The 19,018-nt window shown below is 47.5% G+C and overlaps 1 protein-coding gene across 4 annotated transcripts in view; it reads right to left on the bottom strand.

Annotated features, from left to right (window-relative positions):
- The window catches only part of TMEM63C (transmembrane protein 63C), a 76,657-nt gene extending 59,425 nt beyond the window's left edge, over positions 1–17,232 (bottom strand). For all 4 annotated transcript variants that reach the window (XR_005528455.1, XR_005528454.1, XM_039232199.1 and 1 more), the window contains exon 1: positions 17,188–17,232. The gene's annotated coding sequence lies outside the window, so the exon portion shown is untranslated. The remainder of the gene's footprint in view (positions 1–17,187) is intronic.
- Positions 17,233–19,018: the final 1,786 nt, after the last annotated feature.

Raw genomic sequence — 19,018 nt, 5'->3', positions numbered from 1 at the left:
ATTATTTCTCCTAGGTTTTCAGTGGATGACCTTGTTCTTTTTTTTTTTCCTGCAGGTGGTCAATCTTATCATCTACAATTTTAATTGATAAATTGACCTCCTTTTATAACTCTTACTTTCAAAATTTGTATTGGATTGTACTTCTAGAGAACTATTAAAGAATGCTCAAGGTAATAGTGGTCATTTTTCCCTTGTATGTGTGTACACACACACATACACACACATGCATAAAATTATGTTAAGGAATATCCATTTATTCCTATTAAATAAGAGTTAAAATTGAGACCTTGAGTAGCCCAAGCAATCTAAGAAAGAAGAACAAGACTGAAGTTATCACAATTCCACATTTCAAGCTATATTATAAAGCTAAAAGAATCAAAACAGTATGGGACTGGCACAAAAATGAACATATTGATCAACGGAATAGAACAGGAAACCCAAAAATAAACCCCAAATTATAAGGCCATTTAAACTCTGGCAAAGAAGAAGTGACTATCCAATGGTAAATGATAGTTTCTTCAACAAATGGTGTTGGGAAAACCGCACAGCCACATGCAAAAGAATGAAACTGGACCACTTTCTTACACTATACACAAAAATAAATTCAAAATGGATTAAAGATCTAAATATGAGACCTGAAACCATAAAAATCCTTGAAGAGAGCACAGGCAGTAATCTCTCTGATATTAGCCACAGCAACATTTTTCTAAGTATGTCTCTTGAGGTAAGGGAAATAAAAGCAAAAATAAACTATGGGACTACATCAAAAATAAAGTTTCTGCACAGTAAAGGAAATAACCGACAAAACTAAAAGGCAACCTACTGAATGGGAGAAGGTATTTGCAAGTGACATATCCACTAAAAGGTTAGTATCCAAAATATGTACAGAACTCAACACCCCAAAAACAAATAATCCAATTAAAAAAATAAGTAGAAGTCATGAACAGACATTTCTCTAAAGATGACATACAGATGGCCAAAAGACACATGAAAAGATGCTCAACGTCACTCATCATCAGGGAAATGCAAATCAAAACTACAATGAGCTATCACCTCATACCTGTCAGAATGGCTAAAACCAATAATACAGTGTTGGTGAGGACGCAGAGAAAAAGGAACCCTCTTGCACTGCTGGTGGGAATGCAAACTGGTGCAGCCACTCTGAAAAACATTTAAAAAATTAAAAATAGAACTACACTATGATCCAGTAATTGCACTCCTTGGTATTTACCAAAACAAACAAACAAAAACCCAAAAACACTAATTCAAAGGGATACATGGACCCCTCTGTTTATTGCAGCATTATTTGCAATAGCCAAACTATTCAAGCAGTCCAAGTGTCATCCATAGTCTACGGCCATACCACCCTGAACGCGCCCGATCTCGTCTGATCTCGGAAGCCAAGCAGGGTCGGGCCTGGTTAGTACTTGGATGGGAGACCAAGTGTCATCCATAGATGAATGGATAAAGATGTGGTATATTTATAGTGTATATATATATCTGTGTTATATATATACCATTGCAATATATACCATTGTGTATAATACAAATATATAGTATTCCCTTATATATATTCCATTGTGTATATGTATGTGTGTGTATATATATACATATGTGTGTGTGTGTATATACACAATGGAATATTATTCAGCCACAAAAAGCATGAAATCTTTCCATCTGCAATGACATGGATGGAGCTGGAAAGTATTATTATGATAAGCAAAAGAAATCAGTCAGCAAAGACAAAATACCATATGATCTCACTCATACGTGGAATTTAAGAAACAAAACAAATGAGCAAAGGGAAAAGAGAGAGACAAACCAAGAAACAGACTTTTAACTGTAGAGCACAAACTGATGGTTACCAAAGGGGAGGTAGGTAGGGGTGGGTGAAATAGGGGATGGAGATTAAACACCACACTTACCATGATGAAATAAAATAAAATGAAAAAAATAATAAAATAACATGACAAAAACATTAAAAAAGAATAGTTACTATCAGAGACATATGTTGGATTTGTCATAAAATGCCTTTAAGGCATTTTTAGCATTTATGGAGCTGTTTATGTGATTTTTCACTTCTTTTGACTTATTACTTTAAGATATTTGTGGTGTATTTGTTTTTTAAACATAACACTGTGTGATTCTCTTTGTTGCTATTAATTTATGAATTTTGCACCAATATTCATAAATTTGATTTTTTCCAGTAATATTTCTCTTTTTCTATGTTCTTTGTCAGCATCGTGCTGGCTTCATAGAATAACTTGGAACCTCTCCTTCTCTATGGTGTGGTGTGTTTGCTCCCCCTTAAATAACGTGGAATCATCACTTCCTTGAAGGTTTGATAAACATTAAAAGTTGGCCAAACCTCAGGTTTTTGGGGGTGGAGTTTTATGAAAACTCAGTTTCCTTCATGATTATTGGTCTGTTGAGGCTTTCTAGTTAGTTCTCCTAATAGGGTCAAACTGGTGATTTATATTGTCTCAGAAAACTATGAGTTTCAGCTAGTTTTCAATTGAATTTACATGTGGTCTAGGACAGTACTCTCCAAGAATTCTTTCTCCTTCCTCTGTCTTAGTGGGTATTTCCCTATTTTAATGTTCAATTTTTTAGATTTGGCTCATTCCTCCCCCAACCCCCGTTAGAGTATTTAGACTTTAAAAAATCATCAAATTGACACATACTGTTCAAGCAGTAGCCTATTGACTATGCACACAGCTCAGAAACAGAGGAACCAGAATCAGGAATGAGAAGGAGGGGGAGAGGGGCAGCTTGACAAACGAAAGTTATTCAACAAACATTTAAAAAGTGCAGAGCAATCGCTATCAAAATAACACCAGCATTCTTCACAGAGCTAGAACAAACAATCCTAAAATTCGTATGGAACCAGAAAAGACCCTGAATAGCCACAGCAAGCTGGATAAAGAAAACCAAAGCTGGAGGCATCACAATCCTGGACTTCAACTTATATTACAAAGCTGTAATCATCAAGACAGTATGGTACTGGCACAAGAACACACACTCAGGTCAATGGAACAGAATAGAGAACCCAGAAATGGAACCACAAACGTATAGCCAACTAATCTTTAACAAAGCAGGAAAGAATATCCAATGGAATAGACAGTCTCTTCAGCAAGTAGTGCTGGGAAAACTGGACAGCGACATGCAGGAAAATGAACCTGGACCACTTTCTTACACCATACACACACACAAAAGAAACCTCAAAATGGATGAAAGACCTGAACGTAAGACAGGAAGCCATCCAAATCCTAGAGGAAAAAGCAGACAGAAACCTTTGTGACCTTGGCTGCAGCAATTTCTTACTCAACACGTGTCCAGAGACAAGGGAAATGAAAGCAAAAATGAACTATTGGGACCTCATCAAAATAAAAAGAAGGAAACAATCAGCAAAAATAAACGGCAACCGATGGAATGGGGGAAGATACTTGCAAATGACATATCCGTTAAAGAGTTAGTATCCAAAATCTATAAAGAACTTATCAAACTCAACATCCAAAAAACAAATAATCTAGTGAAGAAATGGGCAAAAGACATGAATAGACAATTCTCCAAAGAAGAAACATCCAGATTGCTGACAGACACATGAAAAAATGCTCAACATCACTCATCATCAGGGAAATACAAATTGAAACCATGATGAGACACCACCTCACATTATTCAGAATGGCTAATATTAACAACTCAGTCAACAACAGATGTTGGTGAAGATACAGAGAAAAAGGAACCCTCTTGCACTGTTGGTGGGAATGCAAACTGGTGCGGCCACTCTGGAAAACAGCGTGAGGCTCCTCAAAAAATTAAAAATAGAACTACCTTACGACCGAGCAATTGCACTACTAAGTGCTTATCCAAGGGATACAGGTGTGCTGTTTCAAAGGGGCACATGAACCCCAATGTTTATAGCAGCACTATCAACAATAGCCAAAGTATGCAAAGAGCCCAAATGTCCATCGACGGATGAATAGATAAAGAAGATGTGGTATATATATGTATATATATATACATACAATCAAGTATTACTCGGCAATCAAAAAGAATGAAATCTTGCCATTTGCAACTATGTGGATGGAACTAGAGGGTATTATGGTAAGCAAAATTAGTCAGTCTGAGAGAGACAAGTATCATATGACTTCACTCATATGAGGAATTTAAAATAAAAAACAGATGAACATAAAGAAAGGAAGCAAAAATAATATAAAAACAGGGAGGGGAACAAAACATAAGAGACTCTTAAATATGGAGAACAAACAGAGGGTTGCTGGAAGGGTTGGGGGGGGATGGGCTAAATGGGTAAGAGGCATTCAGGAATCTACTCCTGAAATCATTGTTGCACTATATGTTAACTAACTTGGATAGAAATTAAAAAATAAATAATTTTTTTTTAAAGTACAGAGTGAATGGCTCAGTTGGTTAAGCACCTGACTTTGGCTCAGGTCATGATCTCATGGTTCATGAGTTCAAGCCCCACATCAGGCTCTCTGCTGTCAGCACGGAGCCTGCTTTGCATCCTCTGTCCCCATCCCTTGCTTGTGATTTCTCTCTCTCTGTCTCTCTCAAAAATAAACAAACTTTTTAAAAAAGGTATTAAAAGGGCAGAAAGGGGCGCCTGGGTGGCTCAGTCAGTTGAGAATCCAACTCTTGATTTTGGCTCAGGTCATAATCTGGGCTGACAGCAAGGATTCTGCTTGGGATTCGCTCTTTCTCCTTCTCTCTCTGCCCCTCCCCCGCACTCTCTCTCTCCCCCTAAATAAATATTTAAAAAGTGCAGACAGTCCATGCACAAATACCGTGTCCTCGAACACTCTGCCTCTCCTAGTCACAAGCCTCCACACCCGGCAAAACCTGAAACGCCCACCTTGCCTTCAATGCCCAGCTGTCATCTCCTCTTGGAACCTTTCCTGGCTTCCCTGGGAAAAGTCGACGCCTTTCCTCTGACATTCAAGATTACTTTTTTTTTTTAATTTTGACATTTTACTTAAGTATTCTCTACACCCAATGTGGGGCTCAGACTCACAACCCCAAGATCAAGAGTCACACACTCCACCTGCTAAACCCACCAGGCATCCCTAATTTTGAAAATTTTTAAACACAAAAAATTAAAAGAATAAAACCAATGGAATTAACCGATGGTGATGTTCTGTCATTTTTGCCTCAGATCTCGTTTGCTAAAAGAAGCATTACTGACGAATTAAAAGTCCTTCCTTCTACCCACCAGCACCAGTTTCTTCTTTCCCTCGCCAAAGACCACAAGCGTGAATATTGCAACATGTTTGTATCCATAAATCATAAATAGTGTTGTTATTTCCATTACAATTAAATGCTCATGAATGGTATTATTCTGCAATTTCCTATTTATTGCAATATTGTTTCAGATGTATTTGTGTTAACACAGATAGCATGCGTATTTATTATGGTGTAAGTTACAAAACAGAAAATTCCCCGATTACATATATTCTAACATCAGAGTTTTAGTTGTCTACTCCATTATTGTAGACATTGAAGATACTGAGGTGGAGACCTCTTCTGTGTTTCCAACATCGCTGCCCTAGATATCCTCGGGACCATCCCTTAGTGCGCATGCGTGAATTTCTCTAGGTAATTATACACCTAGACACGAAACTGTTGGTCATCAAGTATGTACATTTTCAGCTTTAAATGCCATTGCCAAAATGTCCCCTGGTGCCTTGTCTTGCCATTATTACAGCATTTCTGCCACTGTCGTCATTATCTGTTGACTTCCCTACCTGCCCCCTCCCCACGAGTTACCAGAGGGCATGTGTGTGCCTGGCACTCAGTGAACGCTTGACAAATGAAAGGGTGAGCTCACTGTCTAGCACAACAGACAGACTCTAATGGGACAAGTGCATTAAAGGCCATGAGACGGCCCCTGGCTGGGATCCAAGGAAGGCTTCATGGAGGCGGCGGCATTTTGAGCTGGACTTTGAAGGGCAGGGAGGGTCTGACCAAATGAGGATGGGGCTGAGGACAAGGACTGGGCTGAGAGGAGGGGGTGGGTAGAAGCTTTGATTTGCCAGGGAGGGTGGTTCTTAGCTGAGCTGGAGCGAGCGTGAGGGAGGAGGGGTACAAAGCCAAGTGTATTTTGTAAAATCGTCAAGGTGATCAGAGCCATCCACCACCCCGTGCAGGAAGAGACTCCAGGACAGAGCAGTGTGGGGGAGGGGAAGGAAGCAGGAGGGCAGGCAGGAAAAGGTAATTTGGGTTTAATCCAAGCTCAGTCTTCAGTGGCAGGCTCCTGGGAGCCAATAAGAAGTGACCAGGTCAGGGGCGCCTGGGTGGTTCAATTGGCCAAGCTGACTGACTGGCTGTCACTTTCAGCCCCCAGGTCATGATCTCACAGTTCGTGAATTTGAGCCCCGCATCAGCATCCAGCTCCGTGCTGAGCCTGCTTGTGAGTCTCTCTCCCTCCCTCTTTGCCCTTCAGCACACACTCTCTCTCAAAATAAATAAACTTAAAAAAAAAAAAAAAAGAAGTGACTATGTCAGAGCTGGGCTCAAAGGTGATTCGCCTGATAAGCAGGCACATAGCTGTGATACCAGGCCCTGGAATAGACTTGTTCCTCCCCACATCTCTCCCTCCTCTGTCTCGGGGGACAGATCAGGCTACAGGACCTGGACTCCCTCCCCAGACCCACAGGACAGCACTGGGACTTGGCGCCTCCCCCCCCCTCCCACAGCCTCCAAGCTGCAGCTCTGGGAGCCCAGCCCATCACTTCCTATCCCCTCCGCCCTGGCTGTTTCATGCAGGTTCCCCAGGCCAGGGGGCTGGAGAGACCCTCCCTGAAGACACGAAACCGAATCTGCCTCATTCAGCCCCTCTGACCAAGCCTGCAATGTGTCCCGGGGCATGAGGGGGGGGCGGGGACTTCTGTTCTTCCATTTCCCCTGCTGTCCTTCAGCAGAGCCCAGCTCTGGGCACCTTAAACGCACGACCTTCACTTCCAAGTCCTTTTGCTTTAAGCAACTTCAGCAAAGCCGCCGGCACCGGCAAGAGCAGGTGAGTAGAGGTCATGCTGGCTGAGCTCTGGGGACAAGGGACACTCCAGTGGAGTCAGACTGGCCTGGAGCCACTTTGGGTTCAGCGCTTTTGTGCCTACATGTGGGTGGGTGGGTGGGTGTGGTTGCGGCCGCCGTTAAAACCTCTCTGAGCCTCAGCGTTCTCATCTACCAAGTGGGTTCTCACACCTGCTCCGCCCCTCCCCTGGGGTGCACAGAGGGTTACAAGGAATAACAAGGAATGTGAGATCACTGGGTGGCACCAGGACCTCAGAGAAGGGACGTGGTTCAGGCTGTTTCTCCACTGCCTAAGAACGTGACATCCCAGCTCAGAAGGGACCCCAGGCCAACAACGGCTTGTTTGCTGTACGTAAGGACAGACCTCCCCCACGCCTGCCCCCCATGCCCCCCCAACACCCTCTGCTTCTGAGAAGACCTCCTCATCTGCCAGCTCTTTTGGAGGGAACACCTCAATGCAAACAGTGCCACAGGCAATCAACACTGTTGATCAGCGCTGTCACCAAAGCATGGCCAGCCAGCCCAGAGACCCCGGACAGCCCCCCACTGAGCAAGTAAAGGGGTAGCGCATGGGCAGAAGGGGGCTCCCGGTCACTAGGCACGTGCAGGCATGTGCACCTTTCTGCTCATGTCCATCCATCCTCCCGCTGGCTCCCTGCAGTGGGGACTATTTCACTTCGTTATGACCATGGAGGTGAAGCAAGCGGATAACGAAGCAGGTGGAAACTCAGCTCCCAAGTGCCCCCTCGCGATGGTGTCTCTGTGTGCCCCATGCCGCCCGCCAGTGGACGGCTGGCTTCCCCATGGCACTCAGCTGCCCTCTGCAGTATTTCCAGCCTTTGGTCAAATCACTGCTCCTCAGACACCTGAGGTGATGAGGCCTCCACATCAAAAAGCAGCACACAGCCATATCCCCAGCCAACCGGCCATCTTGCTCATCTATATCTCCAAAGACCTCAGGACGCCTTTCTCTTTTGGCAGGATCTCCTCTCATGTGCCTTGGTGGCCACAATTCTGAAGAGACTCAGCCAGAGTGAGGAGCAGCCTCCTGTCCCCAGGGCCGCCTTCCTTGCTGAGGCTACTTGGTTGGCACTGGTTTGGCTTCCCACTGGAGCTGGACTGACCTCTTTGCCCCTGCTCCTCTGAGGATGCCAGGGCCCTGGCTTGGCATGAACAGGGGTCTGCAGGCACAGGGCCGTGCCCGACCTCAGCCACCCCACCCACCCTCCGCCCAACTCTTCCAACCTTGTCTTGATGGTGTTTGTGCAAAACAGCAGCAGAAAGGGTGGGGAAAAAAGACACGTGGCTCCTGGGTTTGCAAGGAGGTCCAGGCTTCAGTTCCCTTTCACCAGGAGGAGGCAGGAGGTGACAGCGGGCATCCCCGCCCAACCCTGCCTCTGAGTGCTTCGGTACCAGCCACAGGGTGCTGGGAAGGAACATGGCGGCTCGGTTGCATTCTGTTCCCAAGAAACACAGACCCAGAGCTCCGGGCACAGGTGCTCTCCTCAAGGGCCACCCTTGATTTGCCCAGGACGACCTAGACAGATCTAGAACAAGGAAACACACGCTACCTCATGAGCTTCCCCGGTTCTCATCTCAGCTCCCCCTGGAACCCTATTTTGTACAAGTTGCACCAGCCAACTCATGGCAAGAACAAGAAGCCCAGTCCACACCACCCATGCTGACATGTGAGTAAGGCAAGAAAACCAGGCTTTTCCAGGAGAGAGAGGAAGAGAGGACACAGGCCCCCACCACAGGCAACACAGTGCCCTAAAAGCTGCTGATCTCACTTCCCCTGAGCATTTTCATTGCAGCGGGTCCCAGAGTGAGCCTGCCCAAAGCCCTGAAGGGACTCCCACACCCTGGACACTGTGTGCAAAGAGCTCTTATGCCCATTGTCTCCACGGTTCTTCCAGCAGCTGCTTCCCAGGACAAGGCAGAGTTGAGAGTCTCTGGGATGTGAGTCAGTGGGGAAGATACAGGCCGGCGGTAAGGGCCACTGTGCACCAAGCACCAGCATTTCAGTGCGTGGGGATCCTGTTAAATATCACAGGCAGCGGAGGAAGGAGAATGGAACCTTCAAGGGCCAAAACACAACTTGAGGTACGTTGGGGAGGGATGGCCTGGCTTCCAAGCCTTAGAAGGGTGCCCTAGACTGGCCACGGGGAGACTGTTTTCCCCACAGGGGCTGGAAGCAGACAGCTCCAATCTCCTCCACAGTCTCCAGGAAACAACACTCCCCATCTGTAACAAATGCCTGACATGTTTCCAAAGGCCTCCCACCCAACTGGAGAAGGTATTTTCATGCCCAGTTGTCAGGTAGGAAAGCCAAGGGCAGAGTGCCAGCCAACGGGGACTCTGGTCCGGAACTCATGCTCCTCCACTACTGGCTCTTCTCCCAGGAGCCAGGAAGCTGTCTGCAGCCCGCCCCTGCCTCTGCTAACCAGGAGGGACACACCACCAGCTTCCCGGGACTATGGAGCAGTGGCCTTCCTCCTGGAGAAGGGTGGGAAGGGACCCTCAGAGCATGCCATCAGAGGAGCCAGACACTCGGTGGGTCCTCTTCTCTCTCTGGTATTGCACCGTCACCCCATGGACAACTAGTTCTGATCTGGTTTACTGGGAACCCCATCCCTTCCCATGGGTCACCCCAGTGATTGAACGATCATCAGGCAGCCCAGGCAGAAGCACCAGGGGCCAGCTTCAGGGGCCCTGTGCTCAGAGAGTATGTCCCAAGAGCAGCAACTCGTGAGCTAGGCACAAGGTTAACTCCCTGTCACTCTGAATAAGGCTGGGTTGAGCAGAAACTCCCTGAGATGCTGTCAGAGAGGTAACCGGAAGTCACTGCCCCCCACCCTCCCGCCAGGTCTTCTCCCAGGGGTGACCCCAGCTGCTGGTACCAGGACAGGCGGCTGCACTTGGCTCCGAGATGCCCAGAGAAATTGTGTGTCCCCTGTGGAGGCACGATGGGAAGGCAACCAAGTGACTTTGGCTCTTCTAACTGCTTCTTTTCCAAGTAACTTGAAAACGTCTCATAAAGGAGAAAGTGCTGAAGCTGTCCCCTCTCACGGCCACTCCCTTCACCCCTCAGGAGGCACGCACAGCCTCAGCCTACCAGGGTGAGGAGAGAGGAGAGAGCAAAGAGCCTCATCCACAGCCCTGAGGTGGGCCAGGGAGTAGGAGACCTGCATGTAGGGGAGGACCTGGAGCAACTCACCGCACCCTCTGTGCCTCAGTTTCCTCACCTGCACCATGGCGCTGGCGCTGGCTGGTTCCGGCTCTAAAATAAACTATACCTCCTTCCCTACCTCAGTTTGCCTCAGGCAGAAGGGGACAAGCTCACCTCCAAGAGCCACAAATCCAACAGTAAGTAGTCCATCCATTTCTCCTGGGGACAGGAGTTGGGGAGAGAGCAAGGGTGAGACGCTATAACACAGAGGATGATGTCGGGAGAAGGCCATCTTACCAACATGGTTCCCCGGCCTCTTCTCCAGTAAGACACAGGCCATGAAAGGAGAAAGTCCATCTCCTCACCCCTGTCCTTCCTACCATGACCAGGGAACTTGCAGTTTTTCACCAAGGCTGGTACAGAGACTAAAGCCGGAACCAGCCTGCCCCCTCCGCCTTCTCCCAGAAGCCAACTCTCCTCCTCTCCCTGAACCCACAAGGATAGTAGAGGCCGACAGCATCCTCTGCTCAGATGAATGCTTTTTGTGAGTATTTTCTCCTGTCCTCAGACATTTCTTATCCCTGCAGTGTTCACACCCAGAACACCTCCAAGCCCTAGGCAGAAGTTGTAACCTCCTCCACTCTCAGGGATGGGGCAAGGGGGGCGCTGGGGTGGGGCGGTCCGCCCCAGATTGGACCAGAGGTCTAGAGAGCAAGACTGGCCCTGCCCCTCCAGAGAGCATCAGATCAAGGCAGTGCCTGGGAGGACTTGCTCTATAGGACCTAAGTGACCTTGGTGAAGCCACAGCACCTTGGGCCTCAGTTTCCCCAGGTCCATCATCCAAATCCAAAGCTTCTCTCTCAAAGCCGAGATGAGAGTGGAGGCAGGAATCTTTCTTTGAAAGCGTATAAGGTGGCATCCTCTACCCCTGGGAGCCCAGGAGCGCAGCCCACCAGCACAGAAAGAGACCTCCACCCGGCCGTGCGGCAGTGACGCTGTCATAACTCATAACGGTGAAGTCGACTGCGGGGGAAGCGCACACCCCTCCCAGCCCAGCCCAGCGAGTGGGCGGCACAGCCCTGGGGAATCCCTGGGTGGGGGTGATCCAGAGAGGCAACCCCACCTGGCTGGCTGTCGTGCAGGCAGCAGCGGGGGCTGCCGCCTGCCCACCCTCCCCCCAACCCAGTGAAGATGGTCGACCAAGCCACGGCCCTCCCTGGTACGCGGCTCCTTCCATCTTTCTTTAGGTCCAGGCTGGCAGACAGCTGGCATGGCCAGGGAGTGTGGCGCAGTCTCCTCCACCCCCACCCCTCCCAGTCCGAGGTCCGGGAAAGCTTGGAGCAAGCAGTCCCTCCCCACCCCCTCCCCTGTCCAGGACCCGGATTCTGCGCCCCTTCTCGCAGCGGGCCGGATCACTCCTGGCTCATAGCACCCGCGTGCTCGCCACATCTCCGCCCTGGGCGTCACGACCCAGCCCCAGGCAGGGTGCACCGGCCGCCGGGATACGGCGACAGGCAACACGCTCCTTACCTGGGAGGAGACAGCCAGCCGGTCCTCCTCGCGGGCCTGGTGGAGCCAGCCCCACCTGGCAAGGGACTGTCAGCAAATTCCCCTCTGCATCACCGCGGGAGCGGCATCCCGGCTCCTCCCCGGCAGCAGCCAAGCCTGGCTCCGCCCCAAGGCTGCTCTGACCCACCGGGGAACCCAGGCTGGATTATCAGATGCCGAGGCCTAGGCTCCGCCTCAGAGACCCTGTAGCTACCAGGAACCATCTGCAAATTACCACCGCAAACGCACAAGGCTGCCGGTCCCTTGCTGCAATGGCTCCAGCACCCTCTGTTGCCCTGGGCCTCGGCAGCCAACTCTCTGCCCTCTGCCCACCCTGCAGCCTCACCGCCACTCCAGACTCGCCTCTGAGGCTTGTGCCCCTCCCCACCGGTGCTAGCCAAAGCCAGAAAAGATGCACAGCCACACAAAGGTAGCAGGGTTCTGCCCCGCCCAGGGACCAGCTCCTGGCGCCTAGTGCCTGGTACCCAGTCCTGCCTCCTTCTTCCCCAGCAAGGGAGAGATCTACAAATGGCCACAGCCATACTTGGGAGGGGAACCGGCTGGGGCATTTCCAGTGTGCGCCAGCCACAGTCCTGCAAGTCTCCGGTTTCATCAAAGTCCTGGCTACTCTGCTGGAGACAACTGCTTTGGGGACCTGGAGGCAGATACCAGTGTTTGAATCCCTAAAGATCAGTATACAGAGTAAGGCGTAGTAGTGAAGACGGCTCTCGCTTTCCCAGGCAGGGGCCTCGGCACGTTAATTTACTAGATATTATCCATTATCCGGTGCTTTCTGTGCAATAGCTAATGGGTGAGGACTGGGGGACAATCTCTGAAAGAGACTCAACACAGTCTTAGAACAGTAAGATATTGCTTGTTAGGACTTGTTAGCAATAGGCAGAGAAGGCCACAGAGGAAGCAGTTGAATACAGGGCCATGAGATGTGGAGGGAGGCTAGCTATGCGTCCACAGGCTAGTTCCCCCTAACGTGCTGCACAATGGCCCCCTCCCAGGCTGGCACACCTTGGTTATGTCATTCCCAGCCATGCACCTACCTACTCTTCACCTCACAGCTTGGCTCGTCTTACCCAGTCACCCTGTGAAAACCCAAAGTGTGCCACTGGACAGATTCAGTCAACATCTGTCCATTTCTTCACTCCCATTCATTCGTCTATTTTTCTTTTTATGGGACAGGGAGGCTTTGAGACGTCTACTATGCAGTGCCAACAGGGCATCAGGGGCTGGGGTCCAAGCCCAGGCGCAGCTGTTAGTGTGCTGTGTGACCTTGGGTAACTCACTCGGTCTCTCTGACTTCATTTCTCCCCCTCATCTGTAACCCTGAGAGGGCTGGGCTAGTGGGAGTCTAAGACCTTTGTGGCCCTAACACATCTGTTACCTCTTCTAGGATAAGGGCTGGTAGGAACAAAGATTAAACCCGATAAATCCAAGAGCAGTGTTTAAGAGCCCTAGCTGCCTGGATTCGAAGCCCAGCTGGACCATCTAAATATGGGGCTTAACCTCTCTGCGCTTCACTCTCTACATCTACAAAAGGAGGGGAATAATAACAACCTTAAAGGCTGGTTGTGAGGACTTGAGATACTGTGTGCAAAACAGATGCCCAGGGAGTAGTAGTTGCCATTGTTATGGTACCAGTGCAGAGAGAAAAGCCTGTCCTCTCTTTTCTCTGCTTCCTCATGACAGAACTAGTGACTTGACCCCAGGGTAGAAGGACTAGGGTCTTGTGTATTGTGGCTAATAGCTGTTCCTTTAGAAAGGTCTTGTGTCAGGTGGGGAAAATCATGGTTTCCAGACCCAGTTGAACCTTAGTTCAGAGCCGAGCTTTGCCTCTTACTAGCTCTGTGACCTTCTACAAATTACTTAACCACATTGAGATTAACTCCCCCATCTGTCAAAGGGGTGCCTGGGCACCAATCAAAGGAGCCCCATAATAGTACCTACCCTCATAGAGTGGCTAGGAGTATAAAAGGCATGGAACGTGCTTAACTCAGTTTTTCGCATACAGAAGACCTGGTCAGTGTAGGAAAGACCTAGAGAACAAGAAGGGAAGACCCTACACTGAGATTCCCAGGCATCCTGCACCGAGTGTCCTGTGAAGAAACAGAGTTGTGGGTATTCTAGCCCAGACTGAGAGCTGTTTCAGCTCTCCAAACCCTTCACCAAGGTGCCAACCACACAAAATCTGTGCAACCAGCCTCCCTAGATGAACCTGACTCTGGACATGCCCTCTGGTGGGAGTTGAAGCCAGAATGGAAGGCTGGAAGCAGGTCTTCAAACGCCTCCAAGACAAGGCTCAGAAGTTTGGACTTGGGCCAAAGGGAGCCATGGAACGTTTTTGAGCAGAAGCAAGGGGTAAGGCTGATTAAGATCACACCCAAGACCTGGAAGGCATCAAGGATGTTCCCACAAAAGGGGAGAAAGGAAGACCCAGGAAAATGCCATGTGGGCTGCACAGTGATACAATCAAAGAGATGACCCCAATGTCCAAACCAATTGAACACCAGTCTCCTAGATGAGTGTCAAGCCGGTATCAGGTACTCAGTAAAGGTGGATAGAAATGAATAGCTGAGACTTTGTGGATTTAGGAGGCTTTTGAAGGAGAGGCGCTTCTAGCCCGTGGGTGCTGAGAACATTTTTCATGCTCTTATGTGGATTGAGGTAGGTACTCTCTGAAAAACAATAACTGTCATGCTATTGTCTTTATGTCTGCTTTGTCAACCTCCAGTGGCTTGTCTGAGAACATAATCCAGAACAACAGCAAAGAAACCAAAGGCCTCTGAGCAACCCAGACAGTTGGGTTTGGAACTGTCAAACTGTCAACACTGGGTGCTTTCTGCGCAGAAGAGCATCTTACATCTTCAATGAGAGCCCACCTACATTTATTCTGCACACAATTTCAACAGATCCGGTGTAGCAGAGACTGCCAAGGGCTTCCTTATAATCTGTCCTTCCTACTTCCTTTTAGCACTAGAGCTTCCAAGATTAAAACTTGGATTCATGGCTTCCCTGCCAGAGACTACATATCCCAGCCTCCCTTGCTGCCAGGAGCAGCTATGGGACTAAGTTCTAGCCAATAGGATATGAGTGAATGTGATGTGTTTCACTTCTGGGCCACATTCTCAAAAGGAGGCTGCCTGTTCCCTGCTCCCTCTTTCCCCTTGTGTAGACTGGGCAATGGGCATGGGGATAGAGGTAGGGGGCAGCTTTGATGAAGCTGACAAGGACAAGACCCCAGGGTTGGCCAGTCAACAAGACATTAAGAACCTATTTCGTGATAACCTGGAGAAGAGCCCTGGACTGCTGACCATGTCAGTCTCTGTGACAGCTGAACCAATAGCCTAACTGATAAACCTAGTTTCCTGATTTTTAAGCCCACAGCAGAAGGGCAGGAAGAAGAAAGGACTCATAAAAAAGCAAGCACAGTGAAATCAAGAGTAAGAGGAGCTAGAACAAATGTGACACAAAGTCATTTAGCTCAGGGTCGCTCCAAGAGGCTTGGGGACATCACTGTATTATAGGGTAATGTTGGAAATGTGCTGAATCCTTAGAGAAGATTAATTCCAAGCAAATATTTTCTTTTAAAATGAAAGCAATGATCTACTTAGAAAGTATTTATTTTTTTAATGTTTATTTATTTTTGAGAGAAAAAGCAGGGGAGGGGCGAGAGAGGGGGACAGAGGATTCTAAGTGGACTCCACGCTTGACAGCAAAGAGCCTAATGCAGGGTTCAAACTCACAAACCAGGAGATCACAACCTGAGCCGAAGTCAGATGCTTAACCAACTGAGCCACCCAGGTGCCCCTAGGAAGTGTTTTTAATAAAAATGGTTAACATAAAATAAAACATATATGCTTAAGGGTTGAAACCTTTAGCATCCAGAAAATTCAGCTATCTAAAATGATAATTTTCAGGGCGCCTGGGTGGCTCAGTCAGTTAAGGATCGACTTCAGCTCAGATCATGATCTCATGGTTCGTGGGTTCGAGCCCCGCATTGGGCTCTGTGCTGACAGCTCAGAACCTGGAGCCTGCTTCAGGTTCTGTGTCTCTCCGTCTCTCTGTGCCTCCCCAACTCATGCTCTGTCTGTCTCTCTCAAAAATAAACAAACATTTAAAAAATTAAAAACCAAATAATAAAATAAAATGATGATTTTCTTCCAGAGTCAGGAAGCAGGGATTTTGATTTATTGGTATTTACCTTCTCTCCCACTAGCTTATAGGTCAGATTATATCCCTTTTTTTCTTTTTATTCCTATTATCTAGCACAGTGCCCTGACTCAATAAATACTTCTTAATGGCAATGGGGGTGAAGTCTGTGTTATTTTAGATCCGGGAACTTAGGAAGGTCTTACGGATTTGGATTATTAATCAGTGAAATTGCCTGAGGTCCTTGACCACTCCAGTGAAGGGGTGCAAGGGCACAGCCCTCACCAAAGTGCCGTGAGCTCATGGTGGCCCTGGGACCTCCCACTGTTGTCTAGAGACCATTGCATCAGAAATAGTCCCCTGAGCTCCTAAAGGCCTCCCTGCACAAGGATGTCAATGGGAGAATTGAATGTAATTGCTAAACACAAACACAACTGTACACAGCCTACACAACTGTCCATGGCCTTTCTGCACTGCCTAGATGAGATGTCTAGGAAAACTCGAAATGACAGGCAAAAGGTGGGAGACCCAGGAAAGAGTCAGCTAGGTGTGCTCACTGCCTATTTTTCATTAGTTTGACTACTGGTTTTAAGCCTCAAGGCAGGAGAAGCTCCACTAGAGTTCCCATCCCCCCAGGTCTGGTGTGAGTTTAAGACTGCTGGGTGCTAGATAAGGCTTCAAGGGAGTAAGCAGGGGAGGGGGGGTATGGGTCCAGAGGTGATGGGCATGAGACTCCACGGATTTTGCTATAGGACCCAGAATGCAAACTCGTTTTAAGGCAGAGCCACATCATTATTCATACTTTAAGTGACAATTGAGATACCCTAGTGTATCCCCTGTCCCCAAGGACCAAACCAAAGCTCTCCAAAAATGTGAATCCATTTTTGGAGCTTGGGTTTCTTTCACACACTCTAACCTGCTTTTCTGAACAGAAAGGAATTTGATTTCCTGTGCAGAAGGCAGGGGAGCAACGTATTGGGGTGGAAAACTATTTTCCCAGTGTCTTCCATCTAACCAGACATGAGGTTGTAGATTTAAAGATAGAATAAGGTCTCGGACTTAAGTCCAGAAACATAGTAAAGACCCCTCATTGGAAGCAGGCATTCCCCAGGTTGGTGGGGCCAGAATAGAGAAGCCAGGGCCCAATAACAATTTGTGCTCCATGGCAGAGAATCTAGGCCTCCCCTCTGCTGCCATAGCCTGGCCTCCCTGCCCCCCGCCCCTTACCCTTGGCCTCAGGCTGGAGCCCTACTCACCAACACCCCATCAGGTAGTTGCTCTTAGCTAGTGGTAGCCTCTTTTACTAGTATTTCTCTCCGGGAAGAGGAGCAATTCATGACAGGTGGAAGGTCACTTTCATCCACCGCCAACAGCCACTACCAATTATCAATATTAGAAACTTCTGGTGAGCCAGGTCAGAGGCAGGTGTTGATGACATCACAAAGGAAACACCTCTGTTGTGCTGGAACACTGGAGGCATTTGAGAGGGAGGGTTCTCTAGAATTGAGACAAACTTGAGCATGACCAGTCAGATCTGAATGTTTGAAGCCTGTGCAGATTCACCTCAATTCTGTCTTGAGTCTAGTGCCCTGCAAAATTAAGTCGATAAGAATACGTGAGTCTTCATGTTGGTATTAAGGCTAAAGACCATCCAGGTGGATCCTTGCACGATGGAAATATGGTTTTCCTATTTTACTGGGCTACAGAGAGAGGATCCCTTCTTCATTTCGAGGCTCTTGAAATCAACTCTGTTATATTCATTCCACTGGGAGCTGGCATCTGTTTCAGTATAAGAGCCCCCCTTTTTTTTTGTTTTATAGCCTTTATTAACTTCATGAAACAGAATACACATACAAAAAACATATATATATATATATAAACTACAAATGAGCACTATAATGAATAATCATAAAGCAAAGTTGTGTAACCACTACCCAAGTCAAGAAATGCAACATTATCACAAGACATTTCCCCGTGTTGCTTCCCAAACACACTCCTTCCTCCTCTATCAGACTTCCATACAGAGATAACCCTATCCTGACCTTAATGGTAATCCTGTCTTCTTTTTCTTTACACTTTTTCCATCTCCAGTCTATATAGTTTGGTTTTGTCTGGTGGTTGTTGTTTTTTTAACTTTATTTTGAGAGAGACAGGGAGAGTGCAAGTGGGGAAGGGCAGAGAGCAAAGGAGAATCCCAAACGGGCTTGAAATGCTTATCAGCTGTCAGTGCAAATCCAGGACACAGGGCTCCAACCCACAAAACCGTGAGATCATCACCTGAGCCAAAATCAAGAGTCCAAAGCTTAGCCAACTGAGCTACTCAGGTGCCCTCGTTTGGTCTGTTTTTTAAGTGAACATTAATGGAATCAGAGTCTCTATACACTTTAATTGGGCTTCTCTCACTCAACATATCTCTTAAGATTCATCCGTGTTTTAGCATAGCAGTTGTAGTTTATTCATTATTATTACTGTATAGTATGCACTGAGCTCTCACATTTGGCTGACGTTCTATCTCTGTGCAAGCAGAAAGTAAAAGGTAAGGCAGAGTTATAAACTGCCTGGCTGAGTTTTGAGCAATGTATTGGGGTAGAAAACTATTTTCCTAGTGTCTTCCATCTAACCAGACATGACGTTGTAGATTTCAAGATAGAATAAAGTCTCAGACTTAAGTCCAGAAACATAACAAAGACCCCTCATTGGAAGCAGGCATTCCCCAGGTTGGTGGGGCCAGAGGCCATCTTCAAAGACTGAGAGATGTTTTTTCTTGTTGTTGTTATTCCAGATGTTTAAATAAATCTCCATCAAATCACTAGCTGACCACAAAGCTAATGGAATAGAGATTTCAATGGCCATGTACATCAAAAAGTATAGATTTTCAAAATTAGTTCAGAAAAGACATTAGGCAAACTTCTGCATCAACCAGGAGCAACACAACCTTGGAGAAGAGAAAGACTCTACTTCCCAGATGTCATATTATAGTATTCAAAATGTCTAGCTTTCAACCAAAAAATTATGAGGCATGAAAAGAAGCAAAAAGGTATGAGACACCTGGGTGGCTCAGTTGGTTAAGCATTCGACTTTGGCTCA

Source organism: Hyaena hyaena, unplaced genomic scaffold, assembly GCF_003009895.1.
Source record: "Hyaena hyaena isolate Hyena2069 unplaced genomic scaffold, ASM300989v1 scaffold_65, whole genome shotgun sequence".
Taxonomy (NCBI): Eukaryota; Metazoa; Chordata; class Mammalia; order Carnivora; family Hyaenidae; genus Hyaena; species Hyaena hyaena.
Note: the sequence above shows the minus strand (reverse complement) of the source record. Positions and strands in the feature narration are given on the sequence as shown.